At 37.7% G+C, this 26058-nt stretch overlaps 1 protein-coding gene and 1 non-coding gene across 3 annotated transcripts in view; one reads left to right on the forward strand and one right to left on the reverse strand.

The window, feature by feature from the left end:
- DACH2 (dachshund family transcription factor 2) overlaps positions 1-26058 on the forward strand; it is a 676785-nt gene that overhangs the window by 381253 nt on the left and 269474 nt on the right. The gene's annotated exons all lie outside the window — the stretch shown is intronic.
- LOC138931248 (U6 spliceosomal RNA) lies at positions 13075-13177 on the reverse strand. Its single transcript, XR_011446495.1, has one exon. It is a non-coding gene; the product is annotated as a U6 spliceosomal RNA (small nuclear RNA).

Below are 26058 nucleotides of genomic sequence, written 5' to 3' on the forward strand. Positions count from 1 at the left end.
ACAGGTAGGAAAAAATATAAAAGATGAAAAAAAAGACAAAGGAGGTTAGGGAGGGAGCTCCATCCCGGGAAGGAAGTCCCGTCACAGGAAGGGAATTGTAAGAAGAGAGGTTTCCAGACACAGGAAACACTCTCGCTGCCGAGTCTGTGGCGAGCCTTGGAAGCACAGAGAGCAAAAGGAAAAATAAATAAATAATGAAAACCAACAGATTACAAGCCCAACAGTAACTCCTAGAGTGGAGAAGCAGCGCAGACGTCTGCATCCACCACTAGCAAGTGGGGGCTGGGCAGGGAGGTGCGGGAGGTGTGGGCTGCAGTGCTTTGTAAGAATTGGGCTGAAATGCCCCACCCATAACCAAAGCAAACTAACTTGGGCTAGCAAACCAGACTGCGGCATAGTTACCATGAGCAAAGCTCGAACATAAGACACTGCCAGGACCGCACACAGAACAAAGGATGGAACAGAAATAGCTGGCTGCACACCATCCCCCTCCGGTGACAGGCAGCCAGAGCCGTAAGGGCTGGAAGGGGGGCAATTGCAGCCCAAGAGTGACATTACCTACCAAAATGCAAGTAGGCTTCTTTGCTAACTAAGACTTCTGGGGGTTCTGGACAATCATCATCCGCCTGAGAAGGGATGCCAGTGGTACACCCAGAAAACTGAGCAGTAGAGATGGGAAAGGTGATAATTCGCAGCGACCGCACTCACCAAACACCTGAGCTACACGGACCTGGGAGGCCCAACCGAATCTGCGCCTCTGAGGGCTACCTGAGTGCCGAGCCTGAGCGGCTTAGACCAGGGAGGTACATGCAGCCTAGGGCTGGCTTCAGATGGTTCCCGGCAAAGCAACGTAGAGCCTGAGTGGTGTGCGCATGTGTGCAGCGAGCAGGGGCAAGCCCAGTGGGGCTGAGACACTGCGAGCACTCACGAGTGTTATTTGTTTGCAGCATCCCCCCCTCCCCAGAGTGCGACTAAACAAGTGAGCCTAAAAAAAAAATTTTTTTCCACCACCGCCCCCTCTATGTCAGGGCGGAAATCAGACACTGAAGAGACCAGCAAACAGAAGAAGTTAAACAGAGGGAACTGCCTTGGAAATGACCCCACACTGCCCACAGCACCAGAGAAAGGGCCAGATATATCTTTACTATTTTTACGATCATTCTTTTTTGTTGTTGTTGTTGATGTTGTTGTGTGATGCTTTTCCTTCTTTTATTTTTCTTTTTTTTAACTTTTTAAAAATTTAAGTCCTTTATTTCTCCTTTAATTTTTATAACCTATTACTTTTCAAAAGAAAAACTATTTTTAAAGCAAACACAGTATATAGTCTTTTTGTGGTTGTTGTTGTTGTTTAATAATTCTTGTGGCTGTGTTTTTTTTTCTTCTTCTTCTTTTCTTTAATATTGTATTTTTGAAATTCCAACCTCTACTCTAGATTTTTAATCTTTGCTTTTTGGTATTTGTTGTCAATTTTGTACATTTAAAAACCCAATCTTCAGTACCCAATCTTACCTGAGAGCAAGATTACTGGCTTGACCACTCTCTCCTCCTTTGACTCTCCTTTTTCTCCAGCAGGTGGCCTCTGTCTCTTCCCTCCCTCTTCTTTCCTCTACTCAACTCTGTGAACCTCTGTGTGTTCCAGACGGTGGAGAAGACTTAGGGAACTGGTTACTGGCTGGATCTGTCTCTTTCCTTTTCATTTCCCTCTTTTATCCTCCTGGCCATCTCTGTCTACTTCCTCCCTCTCCTCTTCCCTGTATAACTCTGTGAACACCTCTGAGCGGTCCAGACTGTGGAGTGCACATAAGCAGTGATTACTGGCTAGCTTGCTCTCTCCTCTTATGATCCCACCTCATCTCATTCCAGTCACCTCTAAAGACCCCCTCCCTCTTCTCGTCTCCATGTAACTCAGTGAACCTCTCGAGGTGTCCCTCAATGTGGAGAAACTTTTCATCTTTAACCTAGATGTTTTATCATTAGTGCTGTATACATGGAGAAGTCTTGAAGCTACTGTAAAAATAAAACTGAAAACCAAAAGCAGGAGGATTAAGACCAAATCTTGAGACCATCAGAGAACTCTTGAATCCAGGGAACATTAATCGATAGGAGCTCATGAAACGCCTCCATACCTACACTGAAACCAAGCACCACCCAAGGGCCAGCAAGTTCCAGAGCAAGACATACCATGCAAATTCTCCAGCAACACAGGAACACACCCCTGAGCTTCAATAAACAGGCAGCTCAAAGTTACTCCAAAACCATTGACGTCTCATAACCCATTACTGGTTAATTGACAAAGCATTAGCCAGACTCATCAAGAAACAAAGGGAGAAAAATCAAATCAATAAAATTAGAAATGAAAATTGAGAGATCACAACAGACAACACAGAAATACAAAGGATCATTAGAGACTAATATCAGCAATTATATGCCAATAAAATGGACAACGTGGAAGAAATGGACAAATTCTTAGAAAAGTACAACTTTCCAAAACTGAACCAGGAAGAAATAGAAAATCTTCACAGACCCATCACAAGCATGGATATTTAAACTGTAATCAGAAATCTTCCAGCAAACAAAAGCCCAGGACCAGACCGCTTCACAGCTGAATTCTACCAAAAATTTAGAGAAGAGCTAACAAGTATCCTACTCAAACTCTTCCAGAAAATTGCAGAGGAAGGTAAATTTCCGAACTCATTCTATGAGGCCACCATCACCCTAATACCAAAACCTGACAAAGATGCCACAAAAAAAGATCACTGATGAACATAGATGCAAAAATCCTTAACAAAATTCTAGCAATCAGAATCCAACAACACATTAAAAAGATCATACACATGACCAAGTGGGCTTTATCCTAGGGATGCAAGGATTCTTCAATATCCGCAAATCAATCAATGTAATTCACCACGTTAACAAATTGAAAAATAAAAGCCATATGATTATCTCAATAGATGCAGAGAAGGCCTATGACAAAATTCAACATCCATTTATGATAAAAACTCTCCAGAAAGCAGGAATAGAAGGAACATACCTCAACATAATAAAAGCTATATATGACAAACCCACAGCATACATTATCCTCAATGGTGAAAAATTGAAAGCATTTCCCCTAAAGTCAGGAACAAGACAACGGTGCCCACTTTCACCGCTACTATTCAACATAGTTCTGGAAGTTTTGGCCACAGCAATCAGAGCAGAAAAAGAAATAAAAGGAATCCAAATTGAAAAAGAAGAAGTAAACCTCTCACTGTTTACAGACGACATGACCCTCTACATAGAAAACCGTAAAGACTCCACCAGAAAATTACTAGAGCTAATCAATGAATATAGTAAAGTTTCAGGATATAAAATCAACACTCAGAAATCCCTTGCATTCCTATACACGAATAATGAGAAAGTAGAAAAGTAAATTAGGGAAACAATTCCATTCGCCATTGCAACGAAAAGAATAAAATACTTAGGAATATATCTACCTAAAGAAACTAAAGACCTATATATAGAAAACTATAAAACACTGATGAAAGAAATCAAAGAGGACACTAATAGATGGAGAAATATACCATGTTCATGGATTGGAAGAATCAATATAGTGAAAATGAGTATACTACTCAAAGCAATCTACAGATTCAATGCAATCCCTATCAAGCTACCAGTGGTGTTTTTCACAGAACTAGACAAATAATTTCAAGATTTATATGGAAATACAAAAACCTCGAATAGCCAAAGCGATCTTGAGAAAGCAGAATGGAACTGGAGGAATCAACCTGCTTGACTTCAGGCTCTACTACAAACTCACAGTCATCAAAACAGTATGGTACTGGCACAAAGACAGAAATATAGATCAATGGAACAAAATAGAAAGCCCAGAGATAAATCCACACACATATGGATACCTTATCTTCGACAAAGGAGGCAAGAATATGCAATGGAGTAAAGACAATCTCTTTAACAAGTGGTGCTGGGTAAACTGGTCAACCACTTGTAAAAGAATGAAACTAGATCACTTTCTAACACCACACACAGAAATAAACTCAAAATGGATTAAAGATCTAAACGTAAGACCAGAAACTGTAAAACTCCTAAAGAAGAACATAGGCAAAACACTTTCCGACATAAATCACAGCAGGATCCTCTATGATCCACCTCCCAGAATACTGACAATAAAAGCAAAAATAAACAAATGGGATCTAATTAAAATTAAAAGCTTCTGCACAACAAAGGAAAATAAAAGCAAGGTGAAAAGACAGCCTTCTGAATGGGAGAAAATAATAGCAATGAAGCAACTGAAAAACAACTAATCTCAAAAATATACAAGCAACTTATGCAGCTCAATTCCAGAAAAATAAATGACCCAATCAAAAACTGGGACAAAGAACTAAACAGACATTTTTCCATACAAGACATACGGCTGGTTAACAAACACATGAAAAGATGCTCAACATCACTCATTATCAGAGAAATGCAAATCGAGACCACAATGAGCTACCATTTCGCACCAGTCAGAATGACTGCAATCCAGTGTCTGCAAGCAATAAATGCTGGAGAGGGTGTGAAGAAAAGGGAACCCTCTTACACTGTTGGTGGGAATGCAAACTAGTACAGCCACTATGGAGAACAGTGTGGAGATTCTTTAAAAAACTAGAAATAGAACTTCCTTATGACCCAGCAATCCCACTGCTGGGCATACACACTGAGGAAACCATAATTGAAGGAGACACATGTACCCCAAATGTTCATTGCAGCACTGTTTATAATAGCCAGGACATGGAAACAACCTAGATGCCCATCAGCAGATGAGTGGATAAGAGAGCTGTGGTACATATACACAATGGAGTATTCCTCAGCCATTAAAAAGAATACATTTGAATTAGTTCTGATGAGATGGATGAAACTGGAGCCGATTATACAGAGTGAAGTAAGGCAGAAAGAAAATCACCAATACAGTATACTAACACATATATATGGAACTTAGAAAGATGGTAATGATAACCCTGTATGTGAGACAGCAAAAGAGACACAGATGTATAGAACGGACTTTTGGACTCTGAGGGAGAGGGAGAGGGTGGGATGATTTGGGAGAATGACATTGAAACATGTATACTATCAAGTAAGAAACGAAGTGCCAGTCTATGTTCGATACAGGATACAGGATGCTTGGGGCTGGTGCATGGGGATGATCCAGAGAGATGATATTGGGTGGGAGGTGGGAGGTGAGTTCAGAATTGGGAACTCATGTACACCCGTGGCAGATTGCTGTCAATGTATGGCAAAACCAATACAGTATTTTAAAGTAAAATAAAGTAAAAATAAACATTAAGAAAAGTAAAAAATAAAGTTCCTTCGTGTTTTTTCATGACTTGCTAACTCATTTGTTTGTAGCACTAAATAATATTCCATTGCCTGGATGTACCGTGTTTTATTTTATCCATTTACCTATTGAAGGACATCATGGCTACTTCCGTGAACCTAATTTTTAAGACAAGAATATAGATTCTTTAAGAGGGTAATATGGGCATATAACTAGCTATAGAAAAGTCCAATTTTATGGTGCATCCCTTCTGATTCCTCCTGCAGTATTTTTAAAATCATAATTTGGGACATAATTTGGCACATGAAAGAAACACTCTCCTTGCAATTTTCTCAGGTCTTTCTTGATGTTATATGTTATATCTTGACTCTTATAAATATGCAAATTATCATAAAGTATTTTTTTTTACCAACCATTGTTTCTAGATGCTTTGATAGATTTTAGGGGTTTAATTTAAGTAGTACATAAATATTTAGGCTGCAAATGTTATAATTTTAAACACAGATAACAGAATCATTGTAGTAGCTCTCTGAGCAACAGAGCATGGCAATGTTTGAGGACTACTATATTGGAGTATAAGATAGTATAAGTATAAGATTGGAGAATTTATTGCACACCTGATTCTCTGGCACTTATGGCATATACAAGTGAAAACCATCTACTTACAAGCCATGAGTGGCAGTTATCTTTTGGAAACCAATTACCTTTACAGAAGTGATTTGCAATCAAGTTTAATATTCTCGTTGTTGTTATTGAGTTGCTAAGTCGTGTCAGACTGCAACCCCATCGAATGTACATGCCAGGCTCCTCTGCCATCCACTGTCTCCCAGAGTCTACTCAAATTCATGTCCATTGAGTTGATGATGCTATCTAACCATCTCATCCTCTGCTTTCCCCTTCTCCTTTTATCTTCAATCTTTCTCAGCATCAGGGTCTTTTCCAATGAGTTGGCTCTTTGCATGGGGATGGCCAAAGTATTGGAGCTTCAGCATCAGTCCTTCCAGTGAACATTCAGGGTTGATTTTCTTTAGGATTGACTGGTTTGATCTCTGTGCAGTCCAAGGGACACTCAGGAGTCTTCTACAGAAGCATAATTTGAAATAATCAATTATTCAGTATTCAGCCTTCTTTGTGGTTCAAATTTCACGTCTGTATCCCACTGTCAGGTTGGTTTATTTCTCTCACTCAGTTCTTATGTTATTGTAACTAAGATTTGGAACAACAGACTAATTACAGCTCAAGCAGGCAGGATTTCTCTGCTCCTGTCTCCTCTTAGTAAGGATCTAAAACAACAAAGTGGTTTACAGCTCAGTTACAGCTCAAACAGACAGATCTTTTATTAAACAGACAGCAGATAGTACATTCCCGAGATGTGGGAGTGGGCCGACCCTGAAGGAGTTGTCACAATCCTTCTTGGCTTCCCTTTTTCTATGCCTGGTCTCATTCTCTTATTTCTGCCCTGTGCAAAATGCAAATAGGCATGCACTCAAGGCTAATCAGAGAAAGGAGCATATCTAGGCACATGCAAAATAAGGCCTTTGCATATTCATCTACATGGGCATGGACTGAGAGTTTTGATTGACAGTTGCCAGTTACATAGCAATAGGCTCGATTGCACAGGTCTTTCCCATAATTCAGTCTGTTTTACTCAGATGTACGTATGTATAGAATATTTACGAAACTTTAATCTAGCTGCATAAGGTTACTTGAGGACACAGCTATACATCAAGGGTGCATGTGCCAGAGTTGGGGAAGCCCCAGTGGTTAGTTTGTATCCAGTGTGTGCCTAGGGTGCATGTGCAGAAGTTGCAAAGTCTCTGATTATTTTTGTAGTCTATCTGTAAGCTCTGCAGGGTGTGTCAGGTGGGGTTTAGAGATCAGTTTGCATCCTTTTCAGCTAGGCTCCTCTCATTGTCCATGCCTATCTTCCTACCTACCATGACTACTGGAAAGAATGTAGCTTTGACTATACAGAGTGTCTCCAAAGTGATTTCTCTGCTTTTTAATATGCTGTCTAGGTTTGTCATAGCTTTCCTTCCAAGGAGCAAGTGTCTTTTAATTTCATGGCTACAGTTAATTTCCACAATGAATTTGGAGCCCAAGAAAATAAAATCTGTCACTACTTCAGTTTTTCTGCTTCTATTTGCCACAAAATGGTGGGAATGGATGCTGTGATCTTAATTTTTTGAATGTTGAGTTTCAAGCCAGCTTTTTCACTGTCCTCTTTCACTTTGACCAAGTGTCTCTTTAGCTCCTCTTTAATTTCTGCCATTAGAGTTGTATCATCTGCATATCTGAGGTTGTTGACATTTCTCCAGGTAATCTTGATTCCAGCTTGTGATTCATCCAGACTGGCATTTCACAGATTGTACTCTGCAATCTGTTAAATAAGCAGGGTTACATATGGCTGACAATATACAGCCTTGTCATACTCCTTTCCCAATGTGGATCCAGTCCATTGTTTCATGTCTAGTTCTAACTGTTGCTTCTTGACCCACATACAGGTTTCTCAGGAGACAGGCAAGGTGGTCTGGTATTCCCATCTCATTAATAATTTACCAGAGTTTGTTGTGATCCACACAGTCAAAAGCTTTAGCGTAGTCACTGAAACAGAAGTACAGGTTTTACTGGAATTCCCTTACATTCTACATGATCAAATGAATGTTGGCAATTTGATCTGATTCCTCTGTCTCTAGAAAACCCAGCCTGTACCTCTGGAAATTCTTGGTTCACATAGTACTGAAGCCTGGCTTGAAGGAATTTGAGCAAAACCTTGCTGATGTGTGAAATGAGCACAACTGTATGGTAGTTTGAACATTCTTTGACATTGTGTTTCTTTGAGATTGGAATGAAACCTGACCTTTTCCAGTCCTATGGCCACTGCTAAATTTTCTAAGTTTGCTGACATATTGAGTACAGCAGTTAATAGCGTCATCATTTAGGCTTTTAAATAGCACTACTGGGCTTCCATCACCTCTGCTAGCTTTGTTCATGGTAATACCTCCTAAGGCCCACTTTACTTCACACTCCAGAGTGTCCAGCTCTAGGTGACTGACCACACGATTGTGTTTATCCAGGTCATTGAGACTTTTTTTTTTTTTTTTTATAGATCTTCTGTGTATTCTTGCCACCTCTTCTTAATCTCTTCTGCTTCTGTTAGATCCTTACTGTTTTGTCATGCCCATCCTTGCATGAAGTGTTCCCAAGATATCTCCAATTTTCTTGAAGAGATCTCTAGTCTTTCCCACTCTATTATTTTCCTCTATTTCTTAGCATTGTTTATTTAAGAAGGCCTTCTTATCTCTCCTTGCTATTTTCTGGAACTCTGCATTCAGTTGAGTATATGTTTCCATTTCTCCCTTGTCTTTCACTTCTCTTCTTTCCTCAGCTATTTGTAAAGGCTCTTCAGACAATCATTTTGCCTTCTTGCATTTATTTTTCTTTGGAATGATTTTCATCACTGCCTTCTGTAGAATGTTAGAAACTTCTGTCCATAGTTCTTCAGGCACTCTGTCTATCAGACCTAATCTCTTGAATCTATTCATCATCTCCATTATGTAATCATAAGGGATTTGGTTTAGGTAATGCATGAATGGCCTAGTGGTTCTCCCTACTTTTTTCAATTTAGGCCTGAATTTTACAATAAGGAGCTCATGGTCTTTGCACAGTCAACTCCAGGTCTTTTTCTAACTGACTATATAGAGCTTTTCTATCTTTGGCTGCAAACAATATAGTCAATCTGATTTCAGTGCTGACCTTCTGGTGATGTCCATGTGTAGAGTGGTCTCTTGTGTTGTTGGATGAGGATGTTTCCTGTGATTGGTGTTCTCTTGATAAAACCCTGTTACCTTTTGTCTTGCTTCATGTTGTACTCCAAGGCTAAACTTGCCTGTTTTCCAGATATCTCTTGACTTCCTATTTTTTCAATCCAGTCCCATATGATGTAAAGGACATCCTTTTTTTGTGTTAGTTCTAGAAGGTCTTGTAGGCCTTCAGAGAACCATTCAGTGTCAGCTTCTTTGACAGTAGTGGTTGGGACAAAGACTTGGATTGCTGTGATGTTGAATGGTTTGCCTTGGAAAGGAACTGAAATTATCTCTATCATGTTTAGATTGCAACCAAGTACTGAATTTCAGACTCTTTGTTGACTATGAGGGCTACTCCATTTCTTCTAAGGGATTCTTGCCCACGGCAGTAGATATGGTCATCTGAATTAAATTCACCCAGTTCCCATCCATTTTAATTCACTGTTTCCCAAGATGTTCATTTTCTCTGCTGGCTCAGTGATAAAGAATCTATTTGTTAATGTGGGAGACACTGTTTCAATCCCTGGGTCAGGAAGATCCCCTAGACTAGGAAAAGGCAACCTACTTCAGTATTCTTGCCTAGGAAATCCCAGGACAGAGAAGGCTGGTTAGCAACAGTAAATGAGTCTGTACCACAAAAGAGTCAGACATGACTTAGTGTCTAAACAACAATATTCTTGTAGTAGCAATTTGATACCTTTTAATGAATACAAAATACATTTGAGTTTTCATTAGCTGCTACACAGGAGTTAGCATTTAAGTTCAATGTTAGACAAAAATACATTTTTGTTTGAGGCTAAATTCCCATTTCTTCTATTTCTAAAGGAAAATGGATAGGAAATTTTCCTCTTGAATTTGTCTTCTAGACATAAAATATTTTACTTTATCTAACACTTAAGCATGTTGCTGGTTTTTCACATAGGCAAACTAGCTTTCCAAAATGCATCAGGAAGAAAAGTCTTATAGTTGCAGTGAGCAGAACAAACCATGTAGAGAAAATGAAATTCCATAACAACCATTGATCACTTTTTCATATTAATATCCTCAGTGATAAGTCTATCTCTCTTAAACACATTCTGAGTTCCTGAAATACACATTTCAAAAATACATTTAGTAAATTGAAGTGACCAAATTTAGTAAATATGGTCCTCCTTTTAATATGGAAGCTATCTTAAGGGAAAGTTGATTTTTGTTATAAATTTGAACTTGGCTAGGTTGGTTTCTCTTTCTCTCTTATTAATTCTGTTAATGCTCTCTCCTTTCTATTAATTGGTGATACCTGCTGCAGTGCAGTACCAAATCATTTAAATGCATGTTTCACTTTGATTGATTACTGTTATTATTGATTTGTAAACTAAAATTGAATTTAGTTAATGGATCACTATTTGTTTTAGCTTTCTTCTAGGAATATGACTCTTGTCTGTGGCTGCATGTTTCTGTAAATTAAAGTTAACATTCAAATGGCTATATGTTATATTGTATATATTCTTGCTGGCACCATTGTTAGAATAAAGGAGGTTTTAAAATAGAAGTTAATTTTGCCTAACATGCATGACTGTGGCTCAGATCATGAACTCCATATTGCAAAATTCAGACTCAAATTTGAAGAAAGTAGGGAAAACCACTGGGCCATTCAGGTCTGACTTAAATCAAATCCTCAATGAATATACAGTGGAAGTGACAAATAGATTCAAGGGGTTAGTTCTGAAAGAGAGAGTGCATACATAACAATAGATGGAAGTCTGTAACATTGTACAAGAGGCAGTGATCAAAACCATCCCCAAGAAAAAGAAATGCAAAGAGGCAAAATGGTTGTCTGAGGAGGTCTTACAAATAGCTGAGAAAAGAAAAGAGGCGAAAGACAAAGGAGAAGAGGAAAGATGTACCCATTTGAATGTAGAGTTCCAAAGAGTAACAAGGAGAGATAAGAAAGCCTTCCTCAGTGATCAATCAAAGAAATAAAGGAAAACAATAGAATGGGAAGAAATTAGAGATATGAAGGGAGCATTTCATACAAAGATGGGCACAATAAAGGACAGAAACGGTATGGTCCTAAAAGAAGCAGAAGATAAGAAGAGAGGGCAAGAATCCACAGAACTGTGCAAAAAAGGTCTTAATGACCCAGATAACCACGATGGTGTGATCACTCACCTAGAGCCAGACATCCTGGAGTGTGTAGTCAAGTGGGTCTTAGGAAGCATCACTATGAACAAAGCTAGTGGAGGTGATGGAATTCCAGTAGAGATATTTCAAATCCTGAAAAATGATGTTGTAAAAGTGTTGCACTCAATATGCCAGCAAAACTCAGCAGTGGCCACAGGACTGGGAAGATCAGTTTTCATTCCAATCCCAAAGAAAAGCGATGCCAGAGAAAGTTTATACTACTGTACAATTGCACTTATTTCACATGCCAGCAAAGCAATGCTGAAAATTCTCCAAGTGAGGCTTCAACAGCATGTGAACTGAGAACTTCTATATGTACTAGTTGAATTTAGAAAAGGCAGAGGAACTAGAAATCAAATTACCAACATCTGTTGGATCATAGAAAAAGTAAGAGAATTCCAGAAAAAACATCTATTTCTTCTTCATTGACTACTTAAAGCCTTTGACTGTGTGGATCACAAGAAACTGTGGAAAATTCTTCAAGAGATGGGAATGCTAGACCACCTTACCTGCCTCCTAAGTAATTTATATGCAGGTCAAGATACAACAGTTAGAACTGGACATGGAAAAATGCACTTGTTCAAAATTGGCAAAGAAGTATGTCAAGGCTGTATATTGTCACCCTGCTTATTTAACCTACACAGAGTACATCATGAGAAATGCTGGAATGGATGAATCACATGCTGGATTCAAGATTGCCAGGAGAAATATCAGAAACCTCAGATGTTGTCATGCAGATGACAACATCCTTATGGCAGAAAGCGAAGGGGAACTAAAGAGCCTCTTGATGAAGGTGAAAGAGAAGATTGAAACAGCTGGCTTAAAACTCAACATTCATAAAACTAAGACTATGACATCCAGTCCCATCACTTCATGGCAAATAGATAGAGCAATCAGTGACAGACTTTATTTTCTTGGGCTCCAAAATCACTGCAGATGGTGACTGCAGCCATGAAATTAAAACACACTTGCTCCTTTGAAGAGAAGCTATAGCAAACCTAAACAGCATATTGAAATGCAGAGACATTGCTTTACTGACAAAAGTTCATTTAGTCAAAGCTATGATTTTTCTGGTTGTCATGTATGGATGTCAGAATTGGATGATATAGAAGGCTGAGCCCCGAAGAATTGATGCTTTCAAACTGTGGTGTTGGAGAAGACTCTCGAGAGTCTCTTGGAGTGCAAGATAAAACCAGTCAATCCTAAAGGAAATCAGTCCTGAATATTCACTGAAAAGACTGATGTTGATGCTGAAGCTCCAATACTTTGTCCACTTGATGCAAAGAGCTGACTCTTTAGAAAAGACTGTGATGCTGGGAAAGATTGAAGGCAGGACGAGATGGGGAACGGTAGAGGATGAGATGTTTTTATGGCATCACCGACTCAATGGACATGAGTTTGAGCAAGCCCTGGAGGTGGTGAAGAACAGGGAAGCCTATTGTGCTGCAGTCCATAGGGTCATAAAGTGCTGGACATGACTCAGCAGCTGAACAACAAACAGCAACACACACAACATGAAACTTAAATTCTTTCTTTGAGCAACTATGGGAGAAAATAGCCACAAATTTTGCAGTATCCCAGAAGTTAATAATATTTTTCTTCTTTTACATCCATGTTGATCTGTTTTTAATTTGTAAGAGGTCACTAACTTGACCAATTATGTTTTCTCTTCCTCTGATAAAATATACATGGTATAAAGTCTACAAATTTAACAACTGTACTACTACATTTATATTGTAACAAATGACTGCTATTCAGTGGCATTTAGTACAGTCACACTGTTGTGCAACTATCACCAAAAATATTGACCAACCCACAAATTCACATTTTATCTTTGTGCAGGGGCCATGGCAGTTTTCTCTGTCTTGTTCTAATTTTAGTAGATGAGCTATTGAAGCTGACACCCAAATATATTTTTTAAAGTGTCAAGGATATCTATGAAATTAAATAGAAAAAGTAAAATAAGTTGACTAGTCCAACAGTTTTCAAGGTCATTCTGGTATATGAAGTGTTATCTTTTAATTATTTCTGTAGCTTTTTTTTTTTATATATAGAACATTCCTCTTTATTTTACATATGAGTTTATATAGTTAATCTTTTTTTTTAAAATTTTAAAATCTTTAATTCTGTAGCTTTTTGAAGTTGACTGGTATCTGAGAGTCTATTTCATAGACTAGTAGGTTGGTTTCTTATTTGGTGGAATGGTCTATATGGGAAAATCATGCACTTGAGGATGGAAGGGCTGTGGAAGGAGCTGCTTCAACTTGTCTTGGGTCCCTGCCTTCCTGGGAATAGCTACTCTTTGCCCTAATGTCAGAAATTTGAGGTGTTTTGTTACCATTAATCTATGTCTAATGCAACCCTCCCCTAGAGTTACAATGATATTTGCTGGATGTGCCAATTCTGGTTTGAAAATCAGACCAATTGGAGGTCAGGGCTGCAAGACCTTAGAAACTCTCAACATGTCTACTCTATAATACTATATAAAAATGCTCAAATAAAGTACCTAGAGATATGTATAACCTATAAGAACTTGTGTATACCATTTGAATAATTTTTATAGCTCAAATTTTCATGAAAAAGAAACGGCCTATTAAGAGGTACAAGCAATATAATAATTGTCAGTGACTATGCTTAAAAACCTGGAACATTTCTAATTTAAAAAGATATCACCAAGGGGAAGTATAACCCAATGAGGTAGTAGTTAATTGTATTAAGGTGAAGTCACTCGGTCGTGTCCAACTCTTTGCGACCCCGTGGACTGTAACCTACTAGGCTTCTCTGTCCATGGGATTCTCCAGGCAAGAATACTGGAGTGGATTGCCATTTAATTGTATGTAAACTGTGAAAACTGAGATAGTAGTTAACATTATGTAAACTGAAAACTCCTAAGTTTTAATTTACAACTATGTAAAAATTCCTGATATGTATTTATATAAATGTATATTTCAAAAACAGAAATAAATAGTGTCAAAATAGTTTAAGTTAAGCATGCATCCAAGTTAAAAAAAAATAAAGGTTTATAACAGTATTTCTTTGCCTGGAGCCAGCACAGGAGATCCCACCCATGACAAGGTCATGTGGAAGAGGCCTGACGGGCAAAGGCGAGATCAGGCCTTGAGGGAGCCCCCTGGACCTGCTCAAGCATCTACTCCAAACCCAGAACCTGTCTGTCTTACTATTTTATGCCTTTCACCAACTCTTCTGACATTAACAGGGGGCTATCCCTGACCACCTTTCTCTGGAAAAAATCAACTTAGGGCTCTAGCTAATAAGTCTCTTGGGCATGAAAGGAGTATTTAAATTCAAACACCCCTGTTAGCATTCTAGCTTGTCTGACAGGTTTATCCAGACTCTTGCAGCTACGCATGTGATTATTCACAGCCTCCCAACTGTGAGAGGCACCAGGAAGCCTAAAACATTCTAAAAATATAGAGCCTTTCAAAGAGTTAAAAGCTATTAGAATAGTGCTGGTGTATGATTTCATTGTTGAGCCAATGCTTGCTGCTAAGTTCCCATATCTGTTATCCACTGTGCACCTGGGAGTACATTAGTTAACATAGTTGGAATGTACGAAAAACAAGTGTAGCCTTAGAATTAACCACATCAGACCTTTGAGCTAATTGGTTTGTTCTTTGTTGTAACTCACTGCACCTTTGCTCCGTGAGAAATGTAACTCTGTTTAATACTTTCTGAGGCTGACATAGATTAGATATATAAAGAAAAAACACTTCAAGGGAAATAAGTTTTCTGGTTGAGCAGCCTTTATCAAAAGAGGGTCATAAAATGTTCATAGGCCTCCAAGTCCAGAAGATAATGTACACAACATTGTTTATGGGAAAGGTATGCAGAAAAAATCCTGGTTTTGATAAAGACAAAACAGATATAATGTTTGGGCTGACTCTGTATGACTTTGCATCTTTCATTTCCCTCCATGTACAAGTCAAGGTATAAAAGCTTCCCTGAAAAATAAAGTGATGGACCAGGACCAGTTTTACAAAAGCCTGGTTCCCCCGTGTCTTTCTTTCTTTCTCTCTTTCTTTCTTTCTCTCTCTTACTCTCTTTTTCAGGCTGATCCCTTGGAGCATAGAGGCTCTCTGCATTCACTTTCCTGCCTGGGCTTCTAAGACCTGAATGGGAAGGCATTCTGCATCTTTACTCCCTCGGAAGACAGGGAGGGCACCTGCGGCCTACGTGAACAGAGCAAGTCCCTTGTCTTGGGCCTTTATTGGCTTTCTGTGTAAACCAAGGAGTATCAGCCTCTTTCTCTCCTCTATTTTCTTATCTGCAACATTCTTTGTTTATCTCTCTCTAAATCTCTCCGCCGATGCCGTCTCTCCTGAGGGTACCTCTAGATCCTGGACCCTGACCTTTCTTAAACTTCATTCTATGGATTAGTGGTGTCTTTTGATTCTTTAATAGATATTCTGTAAAAACAAGTTCCATTATTGCAAAAGTTTAGAAAATAGTGTGTTCTCTACCTCTTTTGGAAAGTCACAGAAAATATTAGCATATTATAAACTTTGAAAATATCTGCATTAAAGAAACCTGGAGTCAATGTACCTGAGTTTAAATACCAACTTCAAGGCTTATTAGCTGTGAAGGTTAATTTCGACAGGTTTTTCATTTGACATTTGACAGATTTTTCAGTTTCTGTGAATCAGTTTTCTCATTTGAAAGATGGAAATACTGATGCTACTTCCCTCTGAAGTGTTTTGTAAATATTAAATAAGCAAATATGTAAAGAACTTACAACTGTGTGGCATATGATAAGTGCTATATAAAGTCTGTTGTTTCCAACCTAGTGTTAACTCAATTGGTCCTGAAACTCCCTCACCTTCCTAACTGTCCTCACTTTTTTCAGCAATTCTCTTAACATTTCATGGAACAAGCAGGTAAATGGAAAATAATTTTAAAGATATTAGTATAAGTTAAATATGTTTCTTTTTTTCCTTTAATCTTTTAACATTAGATGTAATTGGAGCATTTGAAGAGGTTCTTAGAATCTCAAAGGCATTTAAAATGTCTTTTTATTCATTTTCATGATAGTCTATAGGAAAATAAAAAGTTGCTTGCCAACCTCAAATTTTGTTAGGCAGTTCAGGCTATAGGATAGCAGTTTGCTCAAAGCAGAAGTCAGCCTTCTCCTGGGTTCCTGATTTGGTTGCACTCTACTGTGCTATGTCGCTTGCCCTCCCAACCCTTACTAATCATCATTTTCCTATCTCTGGCTCCATTCTGAATGGCAAATTCACTGCCTTATTGTGCATTCTCCAATCTGCTGTTTGTGTAGAATAAGCTGAACTTTAGCAAAGATTGAGTGTATCTTCTCTTCATATCTATCTGTGACTTAGCAAAATGTACAAACTAGAGTTGGACTATAAAGAAAGCTGAGTGCTGAAGAATTGATGCTTTTGAACTGTGGTGTTGGAGAAGACTCTTGAGAGTCCCTTGAACTGCAAGGAGATCCAACCAGTTCATCCTAAAGGAAATCAGTCCTGAATGTTCATCGGAAGGACTGATGTTGAAGCTAAAATTCCAATACTTTGGCCACCTGATGTGAAGAGCTGACTCATTTGAAAAGACCCTGATGCTGGGAAAGATTGAGGGCAGGAGAAGAAGGGGATGACAGAGGGTGAGATGGTTGGATGGCATCACTGACTCAATGGACATGAGTTTGAGTAAACTCTGGGAGTTGGTGATGGAGAGGGAGGCAAGTTGCAAAGAGTCAGTCATGACTGAGTGACTGAACTGAACTGAAAAAACTGTTCATGCCAATATAGGAGATTTCTGGTCTCACACCATTTGATGGCTTTGCTGATGTATAGCCCACATACAGCTGAAATTGTTTTACAGACTCTGCATATACCTATGACAGCCTTTCCCTCATAGCCATGGTGCTGAGCTGAGTAGTTTTTAATTTTGTATCTATCCCTGAGTGGTGATTCCTAAGAATCACTGTAATATTTGCTCTTCACTTAAGTGGTCTGTAACTACTTGCCTGTGGCTTCTCTGCTCTTTCATTCTATTCTTATATTTGTATGGCCTTCCTGTTAGTTGACTTCTAAATCTTTTGGAGTCCAAATATTTTTCCAAATAACAGAGTTCAGAGCATAAGCATTTCCTGAAAATGAGTCTGAATACTACCTCTCAAAAGGCTTACGTCAACCCAGTTGATTTATAGGAAATTTCAAAATTGTTTCCGTTAGATTCAACATGATATACCACATTAACATTTCATATCTCCAGATGTTTCATTATTTATATTTTAGTACATCATGCTTAACCCAAAGTAGCTTTGAATGTAAACAATAAACAAGCTAACATGCAGTATTTGACTGTAGAGAGACATAATGAGAGAGATATAAACTGCTTTTCATTTTTGGAGTGATATTATTAATACAACACCATTATTTTAATTAAATGCTATTTTAATAACAAAACTATATTGCAATAAACTGACCCATCATTTCATTAAGTAATTGTAAACCTCAAAATTTGATTACTCATAGTTCTCCTTTAGTTAATTTACTTATTCACAGTTTTGACAGAAAAGCTTTCAAATATATGAAGAGATGGGCACAGTTCACCCAAATTGGAAACTATAAAATTGCCTCAAGATACTTGAGTTCTTATCCTAGTCCTACTGTCTATGTTGTATTGTCTCTCACTTATCCTCTTTAGGATGCAGTTTTTCATTTGTAAGATGGAGAGGTTGGTTTAGATATTCATTAAAGTTCTTGTTACTCTTAAGAATTTTCTACACCACTCTAAATCTGAAGTTGCAGTTTGAATATCTGTACACTTACAATAATAATAATCACACACAAGGGGCACATGTGCATGTGCATGAATTTATGATATTTTGGGCATTTTCATATTATTATGCTGAATTGTAGATTAGGGAGTGAGTGTAAATGATTATAAGGGCTGTTTTTATGGCTTGGTCAATAATTATACTGACTAGCCATGAACCAGTTATGAAAGTAGGTGAACAAGTATGAAAGGTGCTATGGTTATAGGAGTAAATGTACAAGTATTAGAAAATGCAGAAGGTGAATATTTGCCCAGTATCAATGAATCTCTGCCTTTCCAAACCATTTTCAATCAGCTAAATATATGTAATTTAAACATAATGTAAAAGTTACCACTTTCAAATTCAGTTACTGAAGACAACTTTTATACTTCTAGATGTTTATGTAGATATTTACCTATAATTATAGCACTTTCATTTTAAAAGGCATCTTTCATTCTTATTCCAGTTCCAGTTCAGTCACTCAGTTGTGTCCGACTATTTGTGACCCCATGGACTGCAGCACACTTGGCTTTCCTGTCCATCACCAATGCCCAGAGCTTGCTCAAACTTATGTCCATCCAGTTGGTGATGCCATCCAACCATCTCATCCTCTGTTGTCCTCCATCTCCTCCTGCCTTCAATCTTTCCTAGCATCAGTCTTTTCTAATGAGTCGGCTCTTTGAATCACTTGGCTGAAGTACTGCAGTTGCAGCTTCAGCATCAGTCCTTCCAGTGAATATTCAGGACTGATTTCCTTTAGGATTAATTTGATCTCTTTGCAGTCCAAGGGACACTCAAGAGTCTTCTTCAACACTGCAGTTCAAAAGTATTAATTCTTCAGCACTCAGCTTTCTTTATATTCCAACTCTCACACCCATACATGACTACTGGAAGAACCATAGCTTTGACTAGATGGACCGTTGTCAGCAAAGTAATGTCCCTGCTTTTTAATATGTTATCCAAGTTGGTCATAGCTTTTCTTCCAAAGGGCAAGTGTCTTTTTTTTTTTCTTTTTTTTTTTTTTTAATTTTAAAATCTTTAATTCTTACATGCGTTCCCAAACATGACCCCCCCTCCCACCTCCCTCCCCACAACATCTCTCTGGGTCATCCCCATGTACCAGCCCCAAGCATGCTGCACCCTACGTCAGACATGGACTGGCGATTCACTTCTTACATGATAGTATACATGTTAGAATTCCCATTCTCCCAAATCATCCCACCCTCTCCCTCTCCCTCTGAGACCAAAAGTCCGTTATACCCATCTGTGTCTTTTTTCCTGACTTGCATACAGGGTCGTCATTGCCATCTTCCTAAATTCCATATATATGTGTTAGTATACTGTATTGGTGTTTTTCTTTCTGGCTTACTTCACTCTGTATAATTGGCTCCAGTTTCATCCATCTCATCAGAACTGATTCAAATGAATTCTTTTTAACGGCTGAGTAATACTCCATTGTGTATATGTACCACAGCTTTCTTATCCATTCATCTGCTGATGGACATCTACGTTGTTTCCATGTCCTGGCTATTATAAACAGTGCTGCGATGAACATTGGGGTACATGTGTCTCTTTCAATTCTGGTTTCCTCGGTGTGTATGCCCAGAAGTGGGATTGCTGGGTCATAAGGGAGTTCTATTTGCAATTTTTTAAGGAATGGCTGCAGTCACCATCTACAGTGATTTTGCACCCCCCAAAATAAAGTCTCTCGTGTTTCCATTGTTTCCCATCTGTTTTCCATGAAGTGATGGGACCAGATGCTATGATGTTTGTTTTTTGAATGTTGAGTTTTAAGCCACCTTTTTCACTCTCCTCTTTCACTTTCTTTTTTTCACTTTCACTTTTTCTTTCACTTTCATTGAGAGGCGCTTTAGCTTTTTCACTCTCCTCTTTCACTTTCATCGAGAGGCTCTTTAGCTCTTCTTCACTTTCTGCCATAATGGTGGTGTCATCTGTGTATCTGAGGTTTTTGATATTTCTCCTGGAAATCTTGATTCCAGCTTGTGCTTCATCCAGCCCAGCATTTCACATGATGTACTCTGCATATAAGTTAAATAAGCAAGGTAACAATATAGTCTTGAAGTACTCCTTTCCCAATTTGGAATCAGTCTGTTGTTCATTGTGTACTCCAAGGCCAAACTTGCCTGTTACTCTGGGCATCTCTTGACTTCCTACTTTTGCATTTCAATCCCCTATGATGACAAGGACATCTTTCTTGGGTGTTCTATAAGATTTTCTAGGTCTTCATAAAACTTCATTCTCATTAAGCTTACCATTTCATACTTGTCTGATATGAGCTGAAATTCTGGTTCCTAAGTAAAAATTTAACTCAGCAGTTCCTAAATCAGCTTGCTCCTTTTATGTTCTATTTCAGAGCTATTTTTTGAGAACTTGGTGTCTGGAACTAATTGTCTGTTCTAAATCCATCTGAGCCATATCATGAGGTTAAAAATGTAATTGATCAGTTGAATGAGAGGAGAAATTGCTAGTGAAATACCAAATAAACCATAACATCTTTTCCACTGCTTTTCATGTGTTTGTGGTTTTCCCTGAAGACAGATATTCAAATGATGTACTGAAGATTCAACAAGTAGGGTTTAAGATTTTGTTTAAGGCTAAAGTCACTGTAATATGAACCGTGAGGCAATACAAAACATGTGTTAGAGGCTGAGTCTCTAAACCTCAAATAAATTGTAAGGAGGTATAAAAATACAAGTATGAGACAGTGGTGTTATGAGGGGATCATACACCTTTAGAGATTTTCATTATTTCATATTTGAACAACCTTAATACTTAAACACATCTAAATCACATCAGGAAACTTGAGTTTTGCTCCATGTTTTCCCCTAAATAGCTTATCTATGACACATCACGGTGAGACAGTTTCCTCATCTTCAAATGAAGAGACTGAGCCAGATGGCTCTTAAATGTCCTTGTAGTGCTATTATACCATGATTCTTCACCACCTTAATATTACTCTCTGAATGTACTGATTTTTTTTTTTCTGCAGTGACATACAGATAGCATTTTCTTGAACAAATGAATTGATATTGGAACTTACCATCTTTTTATGAAATAAAAAAATAGTGGGGAGTCTTGTTCATTAATTCTTAATGTCATTGTATTAGATACACATTTACCTTATCTGACTATAAGATATTATGTCAACTTTTATTTTTCATATCATAAGAATTCACATATTGTACACAAAAATACACTATTTATACTACCGATAATGAAACAACCAATAATTCAATATTATAGTTAAGATCCAGTTCTGAATTGGTAGTTAGGAGATCGGATATAAATTTCGGAAACTTTTCCTGATACATTTTTAGTTTTGAGGCACTCAGCCCTGGCAGTTCTACGCAGGATCTCTTTGTTTAAATCATTGTCATCATATTTTCTGTTCATAGTAACCCTTGGATGTTGGATAGGCCTATTTGAGCAATTGGAATTCAGCAATGCTAAATATGGCAAGAAAATCTCTGACTATCTAGAAAATGCACTAATGTGTACCATCATTTTAGAGATTAAAGCACTTTTCTTTCAGATCTTTTGGTTGCCATGATTCATAGACAAGCTAATGTGGGGACAAGTTTGCTTTATTTTGCGTTTTCCATGTATTGCAAAAAGTACAGAATGGGAAAATTAGAGCTCATTGATTCTACCAAACATAGACAGATGTTCCAGGCTGTATTTACTTCCCCTTATACCTTTGATAAGAATTCACCTGTCCCTTAGAATCTGTATTTATAATAATAGTAGCTATATTTTCTTTTTGCAACAATCAATACATGTGTTCTTTGATTTGCATTTGCAGGGGAGAATGGGTTTGACTGAATTCTAAAATACTGTTTTAAATTGGCAAGAACTCATTTTCTCTTTGGCTCATGGCACCAGTGTACCAGTAGATGGTTAGGGATTTTAATAATATCTATAAATAATTTAGGCACTTCCCTGGTGTTTCTGTTTTTAAGAATATGGCATGGAATTCAGGGGATGTGGATTGTAGATTTGTTCCCTGGTCTGGGAGCTAAGATCCCACCTACTGCAGAGCAAATGAACTTGCACACCCCGACTACTGGGCATGCACTTTAAAGCCTGTGAGCCACAGCTACTGAAGCCCATAGTCTTTAGAGCCTATGCTTCTCAATAAGAAGTAGCCCCTGCTTGCTTCACCTAGAGAAAGCCTTGTGTGTAGCAACAAAGACCCAGTGCCACCAAAACTAAATGAATTAATTAATGTAAAATATAAATAATGTAGTTGAATTCACTAGATATTTTGGAGAGCATTGGTGAAGTATGGATTGATCTATTTTTAGTACCTATTTCCTGATATATTTCTATGGTTTAGCCTGATACAGACTTTGTAGGAGGAAAAATTTCAAACCTGAGCATTCATATTATATCTTTGGGGTTTTTATTCCTATCTCTTTTTACATAGAGTTAAAAAGATTGCTGTATATATATTATAGTAGGTAGTTGTTGATTATTTTAAATATAATAGTATGTACATGTCAATCTCAAACTTCCAGTCTATCTCCTTGCCCCCACATTCCTCCCTGGTAATCATAAATTTATTCTCTAAGCCTATGAGTTTGTTTCTGTTTTTTAGAGAAGTTCATTTGTATTCTTTTAGATTTCACATGTAAGTGATATACCATTTGTCTTTGTCTCCCTGACTTGCTTAGTATGATGGTCTCCAGATCCATTCATGTTGCTACAAATGGAATTATTTCATTCTTTTATTTTATGGCTGAGTAATATTCTGTTATATTTATGTATCACATTTTCTTTATCCATTCATCTATAGAAGGGCATATATCTTACTTCCATGTATTAGCTACTGTAAAAAGTGCTTTGGTGAATATTACAGTGCATGCATAACTTCAAATCAAGTTTTTCTCTGAATATATGCCTGAGAGTGGGATTGGTCTATCATATGATAGTACTATTTTTAGTTTTTTAAAGGAACCTCCAGACTGTTCTCCATAGTAACTATACCAATTTACATTCCCACAAACAGTATAGGAGAATTCCCTTTTCTCCATACCCTCTCCAGCATTTATTGTTTGTAGATTTTTAAATGGTGTCTATTATGACAGGTGTGAAGTGATAGCTCATGGTGGTCTTGATTTTCATTCCTTTAATTAGCAATTTTGAACATCTTTTCGTGTGCCTCTTGGCCACCTGTATGTCTTCTTTAGAAAAAAAATGTCCATATTTAGTTCTTCTGCCAATTTTTTGATTAGGTTTTTTGTTTTATTGATATTGAGGCACCTGATCTGTTTATAAATTTTGGAGATAAATCCATTTTCACTTGCATCATTTGCAAATCTCTTCTTCCTTTCTGTGGGTGGTCTTTTCATCTTGTTCGTAGTTTCTTTTACTGTGAAAAAGATTTTTAATTTAATTAGACCCCATTTGTTTATTTTTCTTCTTATTTTCATTACTCTAGCAGATGAGTTATAAAGGATATTGCCGTGATTTATATCAAAGAGAGTCTTCTTTCTATGTTTTCCTCTAAGAGTTTTATAATATCCAAATGTACACTTAGGTCTTAAATCCATTTTAAGCTTATTTTTTGTGAGTGATGTTAAAGAATGTTCTATTTTCATATTTTTTTACATGTAGCTCTCCAGTTTCCCGAGTACCATTTATTGAAGAAACTGTCTTTTCTACACTATATTAGTCTTGCCTCCATTATTGTACATTAATTGATCATAGATTTGTGGGTTGATTTCTGGGCTTTCTTTCTCGTTCCATTAATTTATATTTATGTTTTTGTACCAATACCATACCATTTTGATGACTATGGCTTTGTAGTATAGTCTGAAGTCTGGGAGCCTGATTCCTCCAGCTCTCTTTTTCTTTCTCAGGTTTGTGCTATTTGGGGTCGTTTGTATTTCCATAGATAATTTAAAAATTTTGTTCTAGTTCTGTGAAAAATACAATTGGTGATTTGATGGGGATTGAATTGAATTTGTAGATTGTCTTAGTTAGTGTAAGCATTTTAACAATATTGATTCTTCCAATCCAAGAATGGGGTATAATTTTTTCCATCTGTTTGTGTTGATTTTGGTTTCTTTCATCAGCATCATCATTTTCAGAGACCAGGCCTTTTGTCTCCTTAAATAGGTTTATTCCTAAATACTTTATTATTTTTTATGCAATGGTACATGGGGTTGTTTCTTTACTTTTTATTTGTGACTTTTCATTGTTAGTGTATAGAAATGCAATATATTTCTCTGTATTAATTTTGCCACTTAAACAAATTCATTGTTGAGCACTAGTATTTTTCTGGTAGCATCTATAGGATTTTATTTGTCATTTGCAAACAGTAACAGTTTTACCTCTTCTACAATTTGGAGTCCTTTTCTTTTGCTTCTCTGATTGTCTTAGAATATTGAAAACTATCTAGGAATCAGCAAACTAAAATGGACTGGAATGGGTGAATTTAACTCAGATGACCATTATATCTACTACTGTGGGCAGGAAGCCCTCAGAAGAAATGGAGTAGCCATCATGGTCAACAAAAGAGTCCGAAATGCAGTACTTGGATGCAGTCTTAAAAACGACATAATGATCTATGTTCATTTCCAAGGCAAACCATTCAATATCACAGTAATCCAGGCCTATGCCCCAACCAGTAAAGCTAAAGAAGCTGAAGCTGAACAGTTCTATGAAGACATACAAGATCTTTTAGAACTAACACCCAAAAAAGATGTCCTTTTCATTATAGGGGACTGGAATGCAAAAGTAGGAAGTCAAGAAATACCTGGGGTAACAGGCTAATTTGTCCTTAAAGTACAGAATGAAGCAGGGCAAAGGCTAATAGAGTTTTGCCAAGAGAAAGCACTGGTCATAACAAATACCCTCTTCTAACAACACAAGAGAAGACTCTACACATGGTTATCACCAGATGGTCAACACTGAAATCAGATTGATTATATTCTTTGCACCCAAAGATGGAGAAGCTCTATGCAGTCAGCAAAAAGAAGACCAGGAGATGACTGTGGCTCAGAACATGAACTCCTTATTGCTAAATTCAGACTGATATTGAAGAAAGTGGGGGAAAACCACTAGACCATTCAGGTATGACCTAAATCAAATCCCTTATGATTATACAGTGGAGGTGAGAAATAGATTTAAAGGAATAAATCTGATAGACAGAGTGCCTGATCAACTGTGGACAGAGGTTTGTGACATTGTCCAGGAGACAGGGATCAAGACCATCCCCATGGAAAAGAAATGCAAAAAAGCAAAATGGCTGTCTAGGGAGGCCTTACAAATAGTTGTGAAAAGAAGAGAAGTGAAAAGCAAAAGAGAAAAGGAAAGATATAAACATCTGAATGCGGAGTTCCAAAGAATAGCAAAGAGAGATTAGAAAGCCTTCTTCAGCAATCAATGAAAAGAAATAGAAGAAAACAACAGAACGGGAAAGACTAGAGATCTCTACAAGAAGGTTAGAGATACCAAGGGAACATTTCATGCAAAGATGGGCTCAATAAAGGACAGAAATGGTCTGGATCTAACAGAAGCAGAAGATATTAAGAAAAGGTGGCAAGAATACACAGAAGAACTGTACAAAAAAGATCTTCACAACCCAGATAATCACGATGGTGTGATCACTAATCTAGAGCCAGACATCCTGGAATGTGAAGTCAAGTGGGCCTTAGAAAGCATCACTATGAACAAAGCTAGTGGAGGTGGTGGAATTCCAGTTGAGCTGTTTCAAATCCTGAAAGATGATGCTGTGAAAGTGCTGCACTCAATATGCCAGCACATTTGAAAAACAGCAGTGGTCACAGGACTGGAAAAGGTCAGTTTTCATTCCAACCCCAAAGAAAGGCCATGCCAAAGAATGCTCAAACTACCACACAATTGCACTCATCTCACATGCTAGTAAAATAATGCTCAAAATTCTCCAAGCCAGGCTTCAGCAGTACGTGAACCATGAACTTCCAGATATTTAAGCTTGT

The sequence above is a fragment of the Ovis canadensis genome, chromosome X, assembly GCF_042477335.2.
Source record: "Ovis canadensis isolate MfBH-ARS-UI-01 breed Bighorn chromosome X, ARS-UI_OviCan_v2, whole genome shotgun sequence".
Lineage (NCBI taxonomy): Eukaryota > Metazoa > Chordata > Mammalia > Artiodactyla > Bovidae > Ovis > Ovis canadensis.